The sequence below is a fragment of the Apodemus sylvaticus genome, chromosome 8 (genome assembly GCF_947179515.1).
Source record: "Apodemus sylvaticus chromosome 8, mApoSyl1.1, whole genome shotgun sequence".
Lineage (NCBI taxonomy): Eukaryota > Metazoa > Chordata > Mammalia > Rodentia > Muridae > Apodemus > Apodemus sylvaticus.
The window spans coordinates 20,883,350-20,898,843 of NC_067479.1; positions in this window are offsets into that span (position 1 = coordinate 20,883,350).

Genomic DNA, 15,494 nt, shown 5'->3' on the forward strand with positions numbered 1-15,494 from the left:
AGGAAAGCCCCCTCCCTTTTGGTTTGGGCAGGAGTAATGACTTAGCTCCATTGCATCCATCTCTGAAGCATAGTCACTACATTTCTAATTACTAGTAGCTGTCACACAATGGCACCATTAAATGAAGTTTCATGTGTATACTGAGATATCATGATTACATCAAATCAATGACTTTCTACTCTTTGAGAGTATTTATAATTGTACCGTAGCCTCACATACAGTGCATTAATCAAATCAGAAAAACATTGTAATAAATCAAAAGGCAAATTACAGAAATAATGTAATTGTGGAAGAGAGGAAGAGAATTACTGCTCATTCAAAAGACTGTAACAAGTTTTAGAACCTATTAGTTTGCACTTCTCTTTTGAGAAAATTTTGATCTATAGAACAGTGTCTAACGAATGTAGACACTCAATAAATATTTGTTGGCTGGAAAAAGGAATGTATGCATCTTTAGGCGCTGCTGATATTCATATTATGACCTTATACAAATTAATTATAATTAGTTTATTGGAGTAAAAATGGATTTGTGAAAGTGAATGTCCTGTTTTTGAAGCTGGTTGAAAGTTACATGTGGCTTAAAGACAGGAATGAAGAGTTACTTTTTGGTGTGCTTGCTGGAAATACATTTCAATCTATACTAATACTATACAAATTGCTCAGGTGTATATATCTGGTGCCATGAAGATGAACTCTAATGTCAGCTACTTCTGATCCTGACCTACAAACTAGGGGATGAACACACTCTGGAAGGAATGAATGTTACCCCAAAGCCATATCTATTTGCAGATAAGGTTCTGGGGTCCTTAAGTGACAGGTGGATCAAAATTAGCTTTATGGGAAGATTCCACATGATTTGTCTTCTTGTTGTGTCTTAAAGGAGAATGCCAGGTAAGTCATGAAATTTTTGTTTTACTGTAATGATACAATCTTACTCAAAATTATGTTATCCAATGAATGCAGCTATAAAGTAGAAAGGATATAAAAATACCTGATGATGAAAAACTGAATTATTTTGAAGACTTGTTAATGAGATGAACCAAATTAGGGAGGTTATTAGGGACTATATCAAGAGGAACTGGTAGAACATTACTATTTGTTTTGCTGCTAGATCTCATAGCTGTATCCTGAGAGTGAACCTTAGAAGTATAAGTATTTGATACAATTGGTAAGATCTACAACAATTCCATCTTTCTTTCTTAGAGAAACTTTGAAGGGAATTTTGGAAAAGAGATCCCAGAGGAAGATATTCTTTACTTATGTGTGTGTGACATAACTTATATATGACATAGTTTATGTGTATGACTAATTTATGTGTATGGCATTTGTCTTAGTTAGGGTTTTACTGATGTGAACAGACACCATGACCAAGGCAACTCTTTTAAGAACAACGCTTAATTGTGACTGGACTACAGGTTCAGATGTTCAGTGCATTATCATCAAGGCAGGAACATGGCAACATCCAGGCAGACATGGTGCAGGCAGAGCTGAGAGTTCCACATCTCCGTCTGAAGGCTGCTAGTGGAAGATTCAGTTCCAGGCAGCTAGGGTGAAGATTTTAAGCCCACAGTCACACTTATACACCTACTCTAATAAGGCCACACCTCCTAATAGGGCCACTCCCTGGGCCAGGCATATACAAACCATCACAGCATAATTTATATGTATAACATAGCTTATGTGTTTGACATAACTTACATGTATGACACATAGGTGTCTGGCTAACTCATCTAGTGTGACTCAGCATGGCTTAGACGCAAGAACAAACCTGAGATTTGAATCACAACTCAACAAAGAGAGGGCAGAACTTGCAATCTGTACCTAAATGAGTTGGTGATTGGTAAAAAAAGAGACATAAATATATTTTTCAGAGAATTATATTAGTATTTAGCATTGATGGAACACAAAATTTGTTAGGTCCAACATGTGGATCTTTAATTATGCACATATAACACACACACACAAGCAACAGGAAAATGTGACCAATTCCTACAAGAAAAGGCAGTCAAAGGCACCTTCAAGATGATTTAGACATGGAACTATTAGACAAAGACTTTCAAGAAGTTATTATGTCTCTGATAATGGAATAGTGGAAAATAGGTATTAGTAGAGAAAGTGTGAAAGATTTGTATATGTATTTGAAATTGTCAAAGAATAAATTAATAAAACAAAATGAAAGCTGATTCTATCTCTTTTAAGGGGAAAAAGTATCAAAAAGAAACAAATGGATATTTTAGAACTGAGAATTTAATATCTGTAATAAAGCTTTCAATGAGGGGCTCAGTACCAATATAGAGACAGCAAAAAGAATAAGTGGACTTGGAAACACGTTGTTAGAAATTATTGAGTCCAAGGAACAGAGGACAAAACAGGTTGGCACAAACGGAAATTCAGTATAGAGAAATTTTAATCCATTGTTCATCTGGCAAGGGATCACATCTGAAGACCTTCCAGGTCTATATGATCCAGCCAGAATGCAGATATGCTCTGGATTATAGTATGATCTGGCTGAAGCACACACACACCCTTAGCACACACCTTTAATTCCTAAAAATGAAGGTAAGGTGAGTGTAAAAGGTAGCATCCATGTGACATCTAATTGAGGAGCAGACAGAGTGATGAATCAGAGAAAGATTTGACAGAATCAGTCAGAGATAGTGTATGCCCAGCTCACATGAGAACACAGAAGAAAGAAAGGGTATTTAAGAGCAGTGAGAAAGTAAAAAGGTATATGGTGTGTATATAGTAGTTTTATAAGGGCAGTTTTATAGAGGCAGGTAGAACAAAGAACAAGCTAGACATGGGCGACGACAGAATGAGCCAGAGAATGAGAATAAGTCAGAAGATTAGAACCTACTGTCAAAGTTAGTATGAAGCCAAGCACAACAATTCAGCCAGAAGCCAAGAGAAGTCGATTTGAATCAGTCAGGTTGGCAATGAGTTTGAGCCAAAACAGCTGAGTTGAACCAGCCAGCCAGAGTTCATAAAGAGCTAGAAAGAGTGATTTTAGAGGCAGAGGGTGTGGTGTGGTGAGGTGAGGAACTCTGGGAGGGTGCATCCAGGAAGGGGGCAACTGTTGGAATGCAAATAAATAAAATAATTTAATAATAATAAAAACAAGTGAGCTTATTCATCAGTAAGCCTCTCAGAGATGACAGTTACACCTGGCAAATAAAAGTTACTTTTACATTCAAATTCTACTCAGATGATTCAACAAAAGAGAATAAAATTCAAAAGGAATGTTGAGACAAAAACATTTAAGAACTAAAAGAAAATCATGGAACTGGAAAATAATGGATAAATGGAAGGCCAAAAGTACATATAGAAAGTAATATCTTGCACACAGGTGGATAATGACATAAATTATTTCAAATTTCTTACCTGAATCTATGGAAGCTAGGAGATGACTGAACACTCCTTTAAAATTGGAGGTGAAGAGCTGTTAATCCAAAACCTCAAATCCTAAAATTAATCTTTTATAATTTCAAGGTAAATAATTTCTCTCTCTGCCTCTCTCTCTCTCTCTCTCTCTCTCTCTCTCTCTCTCTCTCTCTTGTGTGTGTGTGTGTGTGTGTATGTGCATTCGTGCTCGTGCTTTCATGTGTATATGCACACATGTGCAAGAAATTAAGAGGATTTGTCTCCAGTTTATCTTTGCCCTAAGAAGCTAAATGGCACATTTCTTTTTTTTTTTAGGCTGAAGGGAAATAAGTCTTCATCTTTAGAAATTAAAGACCAATAGAAATGGTGCACAAAGATAAGTATAAAAGCTTTATTTTCTCTCTCTAAATTTTTAGAAATGGATATGAATGACTAAAACAAAATTATAATGTTGTATAAAGTTTTCAGTGTTAGTAAGTGTAGCATGTGGCTACAAACTTCATATAAAGGGTGACAGTAAAGAGATTATTTATTTCAAGATTATTTGATTTCAAGATGTTTTCATTTTATAGGAATCATATCTTTATGGGGCTGTTAAAGGCTGTATATATCTATTATAATCCTAAAGAATGTGCAAATATAATACAAAGAAATATAGATGTAAATCACAGAAAAAATGTTCAAGTAACCAAGTGAAGACAGTAACAAAAAAGGTAGACCTACATCAGCCATCACTAATTACATTAAATGTTAATGGCTAAAATACCAAAAGAAAGGAGGGATTGACAGAGTGGAAAAAAAAACCAAGACTCTATCAGTTACTCTGTACAAGTGTTACATGTCAAATCTGAAGACACAACTTGGTTGAATAAATCCATAGAATGAATGAAACAAACACTATGAAAATAATAAACATTAAACACTAGAATGACATTTTAAATTAAAATTACATGTATTTTTAAGACTCAATGTACTCCAGATACTTTTTAACAATAAAATGAGTAGGTTGTCAGGGAGAAAAAAATTGCTTATAAATGTGTATGTATCATAGAGCCCCAAACATACTTTCTATCTGGCCACCTTGGAAAGGCACCGCAAGCTGGCTTTGTCCCTCAGAGACATCCCCAGTGTGGCTTCTGTGATGCAGGACACCTCTGGCTCCTGAGTCACCCACTAGTTTATCACTTATTTTATAAACCCTGATGTTCTCTCATTACTTGGTAACTTACAGTTTGCCTTTAATTAAATGTTTTAAGAAGACAATTATAGATTCGGCAAAGACACTTTTTTTGTTGTTGTTGTTGGAGAAGTTAAAATTGGTGATAAGTAACTGAAAACCTCAGTGCTGAGTTCACTGTTTTGTTTTATACATCTGACAGGTGCTTCTTGGTAAAATAATGGCATGTGCCAGATAATATAAATCTGTGACGCTCTGAGCAATTGTCAAGCGTCATGGGATTATTTATGCTGTGCTAAAGGCTCCTTGTTGAAATCACATCCTCTCCTATTTCGTGTTGTCCCTATATTTAGAGATAGCATCCTTGAATAATTAAGCCAAGGCAGTCATTAGAGGGAGGCCCCAATCAATAGGACTGATAGCCTTATATCTAGAGGAAATTGGGAAATAGATATACATAGAGGAAGAGCACATAATGGGAGAAGGCGACACTCTACCAGTTCTGGGAGAAAGCAGCTCCTTGACCCCCTGATCCCAGATCCCTGTTTTCCAAATCCGAGAGAAAATGCATTTCATTGTTGAGGAGCAGAACCCTTGGCGCTCGCTGCAGTAACTCTGGTTAACTGATACACTAGGCAGTCCACCCAAGCACCCAGGAACTTCAGTGAGGCACTTATGGGAGTCAGCAACCCCAGAACGAGCAGTTTGCAATACAGCATTTCTGAGTCCACAGAGATGGTCACCAGCATCTGATTGTTACCGCTTTGTTGTCAATATTTATGAAGTGCTTCCATAGGCATACGTGCAGAAGCAATGTGTGTGTGTGTGTGTGTATGTGTGATGAGAACAGCAGAGGTAATAATGAATGTTAGAGTAGATATAATTGCAGCTGGAAGGTTGCTTCTGTTGCACAGAGAGGATGCTATTGGCGGAAGCTGACCCATTTGATTATTCTGGAAGTCTGTTATGATTACTATTATTTCTAACCCTCGCTGGATTTCACTCTTTTAGACAAAAGCATGCATATCAGCTTTGGAGTTTGATTGCCTTATGGGTATAAAGCTTTGCATATTTACTGCCCATGAATCATACCACTATGTGAAATCTAGGGAAGATTCAATTTTTTTCCTGCTAGATGCACCTCCAGCCGTTTAATTAAAATATGTATTATTAATAAAACTATATTTAAGTCATATTTTTTACAGATATGACTGAAACATTAAGTGCAAATTGTTTCACAGTAATTTGCTTTTAACATTTTGTGCCTTAATCAAGGTGGCACGCAAGTCGGAGGTTGGAGGTGCTGCAGACTTCCCTCAGTGGTGAAACTGAGAGAAAACAAAACAAAACAAAACAAAAACAACCAAGTGAGAAGTGGTTCTTAAATGAGGACGTGTATTTACTTCTTCAGAAAGGCGCCATGATTCTATTGCAAAGGGAACCTGTACCGAGGAGAAGAGCGCGGTGGAAGAACAGCACATTTAGTCCCTGTTTCTGGGTAAAGCACCGCGCCTTTTTGCCAAGCAGCCTTCTGAGCTTCTGAGCCGGCACTGCCTCAGCCTGACCTCTCTGCCTTCTGGTTCTGTGGCTTCACTCCTCACCCCACCTCCAACCTCTACCTTCACTTTCCAGAAACTCACATAATCAGTAGCTCGGAGAGGCCCACAGCTCACTCACCTAACAGTTAGGGCTCCGGCACAACAGCTGCACGAAGTACAGAACCGGCAATGGAGGTGACAATCAAGTGACCTTTTCAGGCTCTGTGTAATTTGGTAGAAAGATGCAACCACAGCTTATGAAATTTGTTATCCAGAGACTTCCAAACTCTGACCCCTGGTGCAAATGGTGGTGATGTAGGAGAGAGGTACCGCTCAGAAACCGGAGGAAGGCAGTGAATACGGATGGGGTGATTCACTACCGTGTCCCAGGGACTGTGGTGACCCAAAATGTTAACTCCTGAGGAAGAAGTGCTGCCCATTTTAGGCATTTCTCATAAGAAATTTGGGCCTTGGGAAGTCACTCGTCTGTCCCAGCCCTGCAGCAGGAAACAACTGGGCCTCGGTTTCAAAACCTCTTGCTTTTTAAACTCTAAAGGTCAAATGAAGTGTTATGTTGTCTTTAAATACTTTCTTTGCTTTGAGTTTTCCTAATCGTTAACACTAAGCCAGAATTGAACCTAGCATCATATTTCAGGAAAGTGGACACTTTCACCGTTTTTCTCTAACCAGCAGGAGAGCTGAGCTTTGTCTAAGGAGACATGGGTGACTATGTTTGACACGGTAGTGAATCACCGCGTATTCACTGCCTTCCTCCAGTTTCTCGCTCACATCACCACCATTTGCACCAGGGGCCAGAGTTTGGAAATCTCTGGATAACAAATTTCATAAGCTGTGATTGCATCTTTACAGCAAATTACGCAGAGCCTGAAAATGTCACAAACCAAGGGAAGCCGAGTCAGAACGGGTTTGTCTAAGAAAATAAGTGGCAAATTCCTGAGTCTCTTTTTCCAGAGTCCTGGTGTGTTTCTATGCTGTGTGCCTTTTGTTTCTGGGAGAGACCTGCATGGGCTTCCCAGGAGAAGCTCCTGCTCTTGACGCCACAGAGCTCTTGCCATGGAAATTAACCAAACTCCAATAGCCATGTGTTCTGGAAAACAAGCAAAATATACTCCAAGGGACCTTTTATTTGCAGTTCTCAAATGCCAAAACATGTACAAGAATGCATGTAAGAGCACACATAGACACACACATACACACACATGCATGCACATGCACATATACACAGACACACACACACACACACTCACACATGCACACACATATACACACATATACACATACACACAGGCACACACACATGCACACATGTACACACATACACACACTCACACACACATGCACATACTTAGACACATACACACACATGCGCACACACACACATGCCCACAAACACACACACACAAACATACACACACACACATACACACACACACACACACACACATACAGCCTTCTAAATATGGCAGCCTATCTTGGCCAGTTTGTAGCAAATGCCTCAAAGCAGCATGACACATCTGGGAAGTAATTCTAACACAAAGTAGAAAATACTTAAACATGAACACTGGACACCTGAGTTGACCAAATGCTGGTTTTCAAAAAACAAAACCCTGGAGGGGGAAAAGAACAGTTTAGAGGAATGCAGCAACTCTGTCTGGAAGCACTTTCCAGCCCAGCAGCTGTTAACACGGCACAGCAGAAGGTCCAGCGGAGAAGGACTGGTCCGCAAGCGTGGTGCTGGGTTGGCTGGTGCTCTGTCCCATGTGTCAGATACTTTGTTATATATATATATTTTTTTTCTATATTCTTTGTTTACAATCCAAAAGCTTTCCCCTTTCCCAGTCCCCCCCCTCATATGTCCCATAAGTCCTCTTCTCTCCATCCATTCTCCTATCTTTCCCCCTCCCTTTTCTCTGTCCTGGTACTCCCTACAATGCTGAATCAAGCCTTTCCAGGATTAGGACCCTCTTCTTCCTTTTTCATGGGAATCATTTGATATGCTAATTGTATCTTCAGTATTCAGAGCTTCAGGGCTAATTAATATTCACTTATCAATGATTGCATTCCATGTGTATTCTTTTGTGATTGCGTTACCTCTCCTAGGATATTTTCCAGTTCCATCCATTTGCCTAAAAAATTCATGAATTCATTGTTTTTAATTGCTGAATAGTACTCCATTGTGTATATATACCACATTTTCTGTATCCATTCCTCCACTGAAGGATATCTGGGTTCTTTCCAGCTTCTGGCTATTATAAATAAGGCTGCTATGAACATAGAGGAGCATGTGTCCTTATTGCATGCTGGGGAATTCTCTGGGTATATGCCCAGGAGAGATATAGCAGGATCTTCCGGAAGTGTCATGTTCAGTTTTCTTAGGAACCGCCAGACTGATTTCCATAGTAGTTGTACCATCTTACAATCTCACCAGCAGTGAAGGAGTGTTCCTCTTTCTCCACATCCTCCCCAACACCTGCTGTCTCCTGAGTTTTTAACCTTAGCCTGAGGTGAAATCTCAGGGCTGTTTTGATTTGCATTTCCCTAATGGCTAATGATATTGAGCATTTCTTAAGGTGTTTCTCGGCCATCCGAATTTCTTCAGGGGAAAATTCTTTGTTTAGGTCTGTACCCCATTTTTTAATAGGGTTATTTGGTTTCCTTGGTTCTAACTTATTGATTTCTTTGTATATATTGGATATTAGCCCTCTATCCGGATGTAGGATTGGTAAAGATCTTTTCCCAATTTGTTGGTTGCCGTTTTGTCCTTTTGATGGTGTCCTTTGCCTTACAGAAACTTTGTAGTTTTAGGAGATCCCCTTTGTCAATTCTTGATCTTAGAGCATAAACTATTGATGTTCTGTTCAGGAAATTTTCCCCTGTGCCTATGTCCTCAAGGGTTTTCCACAGTTTCTTTTCTATTAGTTTCAGTGAATATCAATGCAAAAATACTCAATAAAATTCTTGCCAACTGAATCCAAAAACACATAAAAACGATCATCCACCAAGATCAAGTGGGCTTCATCCCAGGGATGCAGGGATGGTTCAATATAAGGAAACCCATTAATGCAATCCACTACATAAACAAACTCAAAGAAAAAACCATATGATCATTTCATTAGATGCTGAAAAAGCATTTGACAAAATTCAGCATCCTTTCATGCTAAAAGTCTTGGAAAGAACAGGAATTCAAGGCCCATACCTAAACATAGTTAAAGCAATATACAGCAAACCAGTAGCCAATATCAAACTAAATGGAAAGAAACTTGAAGCAATCCCACTAAAATCAGGGACTAGACAAGGCTGCCCTTTCTCTCCATATCTTTTCAATATAGTACTTGAAGTTCTAGCTATAGCAATTAGACAACATAAGGTCAATGGGATACAAATTGGAAAGGAAGAAGTCAAATTATCACTATTTGCAGATGACATGATAGTATACTTAAGTGATCCAAAAAACTCCACCATCTGATAAACTACAGCTGATAAACAACTTCAGCAAAGTGGCAGGTTATAAAATCAATTCAAGCAAATCAGTTGCCTTCCTATACTCAAAGGATAAGCAGGCTGAGAAAGAAGTTAGGGAAATGACACCCTTCACAATAGCCACAAACAATATAAAGTATCTTGGTGTGACTCTAACCAAACAAGTGAAAGATCTGTATGACAAGAACTTCAGGTCTCTCAATTGAAGAAGACCTCAGAAAATGGAAAAATCTTCCATGCTCGTGGATTGGCAGGATTAATATAATTAAAATAGTCATCTTGTCAAAAGCAATATATAGATTCAATGCAATCCCCATCAAAATCCCAACTCATTTCTTTACAGAGTTAGAAAAAATAATTCTTAAATTTATCTGGAATAACAAAAAACCCAGGATAGCTAAAACTATTCTCCACAGTAAAAGAACTTCTGGGGGAATTAGTATCCCAGCCCTCAAGCAATACTATAGAGCAATAGTGCTAAAAACTGCATGATATTGGTACAGTGACAGGCAAGTGGACCAATGGAATAGAATTGAAGACCTGGAAATGAATCCACACACCTATGGTCACTTGATCTTCCACAAATGAGCTGAAAACATCCAGTGGAAAAAAGATAGCCTTTTCAACAAGTGGTGCTGGTTCAACTGGAGGTCAGCATGCAGAAGAATGCAAATTGATCCATTCTTATCTCCTTGTACTAAGCTCAATTCCAAGTGGATCAAGGACCTCCACATAAAACCAGACACACTGAAACTAATAGAAAAGATACGTTGTTTTTAGAACGGAAATGCCCAGGGAGAATCCCCTGTGTGCAAAGTGACTGAGATCTGTCCAAATGGTGTCTAGGCCTTTCCTATATGCAATTTCCCATCCTGACATTGGTGTAATGGGTAGGTAAGAGTCTCCTTTAGGGGTACATCTGAGGGAAACAACACAGGTGAAAACTTGCTTGAGCAATTTTCATCAGTTTTTTGTTTTTAAAACTTGGAATGGTTAGATAAAGAAATGTGATCTAATGATCTCTGCCTTGCACTGGTCATCCAGATGGCACTGGATGCACACTGTTCCTGATCAATCTCAATCCGTGCCTTCCACGAATCGTGTGTCTCCAGAGAGACCAGCAGGAAACACTGCTATGCCATCCTGCACGAGAATGCTTTCCATTGGAGATGCTGACTTTTGGACTAAAAAGATAATATTGTGCTGTCGTCTTCCATCTCCTACCCTAATGGGCTGTTTCTAAGTTCTCAGCTCAATTTTAGGTAGAACGTTGCAAGAGATGCCTTACTTCAGTTATCTGCCTGAGGCTGAGATGAGAATTAACTCTTGAATTGCCTTGAGCAGCCCAACTGAGAAGTTGAGGTTAGCGCTTTGGATAGCGCAGGGCAGTATCATCTTTGGTGAATTTTGCTCACTCGAGAGTTAGGTCAAATGGAGGAAAACCTGCATCATTTTCCACATCTGTTCCAGAATCCAAGCATGCGCTAGGTTTTCATACTTCACACACCTGGGAAATGCCTACGCTTTTCACATTTTATTCTAGGGCTTTAATTTTTCTCATTCATCTCTCTCAGCCGTCTAAGTGCCTTGAAATCAGATGCTGTGTCTAACTCTCAGTGCCCAGTGACCTGCTCAGTACATATTTGTTTAATAAAATGGATACAGGAAGTATACATAAAATATTTCCCTGTAAGAACTGACATTCACTTTGAATAATTCTTTACTTAAGTTGAGGTTACATTTGGTAAAAAATACCTGAGAGATTTTGATCAGATTTTTTTGTCTTAGATTTCTTTTTTTCTCCTCACTTTAGACATTTGCTGAATCTATTGATCTTTGAATCTTTTCCCTCTCCTTAGGTGATTTGTTATAGAGTGATTCTGTTATAAAAATAAAGTTCCAGACACTGAAACATACATTTTAAAGGACTTTTCCTCTTAGAATCTCTTTACTGTGTCCTTTCTGTGGTCTGTGGACTTCAAGTAAACTTAATTATGATATTCAGTTCTAAGTACATCATAATATCTATTATTTTGTAACCAGTGAGTTACTTGAAATATTCTTTATCCTGTACATGTTTGCTTAAACTATTATTTCCTGTTGACATCACTATTGATATTATTAAAAATAATCATCTGCTGTATGACTTTTCCTGGGGAGACGACAGCAAATACCTATTCACCTGAGAAAGCGTACAATTACACAGCAATAAAATAGCTCTATTCGGTTCCCTGGGGTCTAACTTCTTGAGTTCTTTGTATATATTGGATATTAGCCCTCTATCGGGTGTAGGATTGGCAAAGATCTTTTCCAAATTTGTTGGTTGCCATTTTGTCCTTTTGATGGTGTCTTTTGCCTTATAGAAACTTTGTTATTTTATGAGATCCCATTTGTCAATTCTTGATCTTAGAGCATAAGCTATTGGTGTTCTGTTCAGGAACTTTTCCCCTGCGCCTATGTCCTATTAAAAATGGGGTACAGACCTAAACAAAGAATTTTCCCCTGAAGAAATTCGGATGGCCGAGAAGCACCTTAAGAAATGCCCAACATCATTAGCCATTAGGGAAATGCAAATCAAAACAACCCTGAGATTTCACCTCACACCAGTCTGAATGGCTAAGGTTAAATACTCAGGAGACAGCAGGTGTTGGCGAGGATGTGGAGAAAGAGGAACACTCCTTCACTGCTGGTGGGATTGTAAGATGGTACAACCACTATGGAAATCAGTCTGGCGGTTCCTAAGAAAACTGGACATGACACTTCCGGAGGATCCTGCTATATCTCTCCTGGGCGTATACCCAGAGAATTCCCCAGCATGCAATAAGGACACATGCTTCACTATGTTCATAGCAGCCTTATTTATAATAGCCAGAAGCTGGAGAGAACCCAGATATCCCTCAATGGAGGAATGGATACAGAAAATGTGGTATATATATATACATTGTGTGTATATATATATACACACAATGGAGTACTATTCAGCAATTAAAAACAATGAATTCATGATTTTTTAGGCAAATGGATGGAATTGGGAAATATCCTAAGCAAGGTAACACAATCACAAAAGAATACACGTGGAATGCAATCATTGATAAGTGGATATTAATTAGCCCTGAAGCTCTGAATACTGAAGATACAATTAGCATATCAAATGATTCCCATGAAGAAGGAAGAAGAGGGCCCTAATCCTGGAAAGGCTTGATCCAGTATTGTGGGGGAGTACCGGGACAGAGAAAAGGGAGGGGGAAAGATAGGAGAATGGATGGAGAGAAGAGGACTTATGGGACATATGAGGGGGGGGACTGGGAAGGGGGAAAGCTTTTGGATTGTAAACAAAGAATATAGAAAATAAAAAATATATATATATAAAAAGAAATAGCTCCATTCAAGTCCAGCTTGGTGAATCACCGAGTTTGTTTGGGGCTGCTAACAGGAGTGGATGCATGGTTACTTAAGGGCACACAGCAGACTTGAGTAGGGACATCGCTGGAAAACCCGTGGTCACTCATGAAGAGGTGCCATTGTAATTCCCTGCAGGACCTGTTCACAGTACTGCAGAAGAGTCTCCTCTCCCCAGCAACTGCCTATAGTTTCTGTATTCTGGAGGCGGGGCCTTGTAAGCCTTTTAACTTTCTGTCAGTTCTTCTAAGTTTTGTGAGCTTCCTGACTCTTAGGAGCCTTCTTCCTTCCTCTGGGAGGTAAAGCTTTCATCCAGGAGCTGCACAGCACCACCCACGATGTATGAATTCTCTTTTATAACAGACTTTATTTTCTAATTTTTCAGTTCATAGCAAAATTGAGTTATATACTATAGAGATGACCTTATATTATGTCTTGGTCCTGCATATGTACAGCCTCTCGTGTGATTAGTAACTCGATCAGAGAGATAACTGATGAACTTAGATCAACACAACCCTTTTTGATCTTTTGCAAAGATCAAAGCTACAGTAAACATCACTGTAGGATTGCACTTCCTAGAGATTTGGGCAGGTATATGATATCTAACCATGTCATATGTACCCTAAAACATGTTTTCCTTACTCTAAAGTCCTGGCAACTGGACCAGTGAGATGGCCCAGAAGGTAAAGGCACTTTGTTGCCAACTCTTGTCAACCTGAGTTTTATCTCTGGAGCCAACAGGATGGAAAGAAAACAACTCTCACAAGTTGTCTTCAGATCCCCATATGTGCACCAATGAAGGAGCCTGTGTATGCATGTCTGTATGAATTCTTTCTCTCTCTTAACACACACACACACACACACACACACACACACACACACACACACACTAAATAAAAATTAAAAAAATAATCCTGTACCCTCTGCTCTTATTATTTACCACAGCTTCAACTTTTCCAGAATTTCATTTGTTTGGGATTAACTTCCGAGTGCCTTTATAGGCTGGGTTCCTTCGCTTAGTAGCCCACTCTTTAATTTTCTTTATATCTTTTTATAGCATAATAGTTCATTTCCTTATAACAATCACAAATACTCTGCTTTATGACTGAACTTTGGATGTATCTACCAGAGGACCTATCAGTTTTTCCAGCTCCTGGCAGTTATGGGTACTTATGGAATAACATCTGCCCCGAGACTTTGTATGAATAGAGTTTTTAGTTCCTTTGGGTTAATGTACTGATTGACTGAAGGGTAGAAGAATGTTCAGGTTGACCAAATGACCTTTCCTGTATAATTTTCATTTCTTCTACCAATAAATGAGAGTCCCTGCTCGCATCTTGTGTTAGAACTCAGTGTTCTGGAGTTTGGTCACCATAGTACACACATAATTTAAATGTTATATTTGGATAAACATATGGTATTTGTTCACTGTTATGGCACCATGAAACATATTTAATTATTTAAAATCCCTGAAACCTGTTTTTTCCTAATTACATGAAGATGGAAATACCCAGAATGCCCAACATTAAAGAGGAATAATAAAACTGTACTATTAGGACTGAACTTTAAGACTTATTTAAAAGTGATGATTTTGAAGACAGTGTGATATTGGAGAAAAAATGGATAAGTGTATGAATGTGTGAATCTCCCCTTCCTTAGGGCTCTTTGGCAACTGGGCCTCAACGTTGGAGGGACAAGATGCAACGGGAAGGGTTCAGAAAGCCTTGAGTGTGACAGGAGGATTCCTGGAGACAATTTCCCTGAGACTGCTCCACTTTATTGTCCCAGGTATATAAGGGCTCTGAGGGGCAGGGGTGGAAAGTGCTGATTGGTCATCACACAGTACTTAAACATCAGACAGACAGAAGGAAAGAGCAGGACTTGTGTGCCAAGCCATGCAGGGTCATCCTCCAAATTAGCTCAGGCATCTGTGCTTAGAGACACTTCCAAGGAAGGTTAGGCAGGAAGCCCTGCTAAGAAAGGGAGTCCTTGATTTTGCATTGAAGTCAGAGAGCTATCTGGACATGGTGGACTGCAACTTTAATAGGAGGGTCTTCTAACAGGAGTGGAAGGGAATAGACAGTCGAGCAGTAAGCCTGTACAAAGGAGCAAAGGAAATGCAATACAGAAGAGATGTGCTTGAGAGTCACATACAAAATCAAGTGGTCTAGACACAGCCCACCCAAAGTTTAAATGGACCACTGCCCTGTGTGTGAGGGAAAAATTAAATACTCCTAGAAAATAACACGAGGGGAAACCTAGGTGACCTCAGGTATGGCATGATGTTCTCAATGTCACACTAAGGACCTATAATTCATGAAAGAAATTATTGATAAACTGATTTAATTCCATTAAGTTTTCTACCTTAAAAGACACTGTCAGAATTCAAGTCATATATCAGGAGAAAGTATTTTCAAAATACATCACCAATACAGAGTTGTTATCCCAAATTATAAAGAACCCCTAAAGCCAAGTAATAACAAATGGCTTAAGAAATG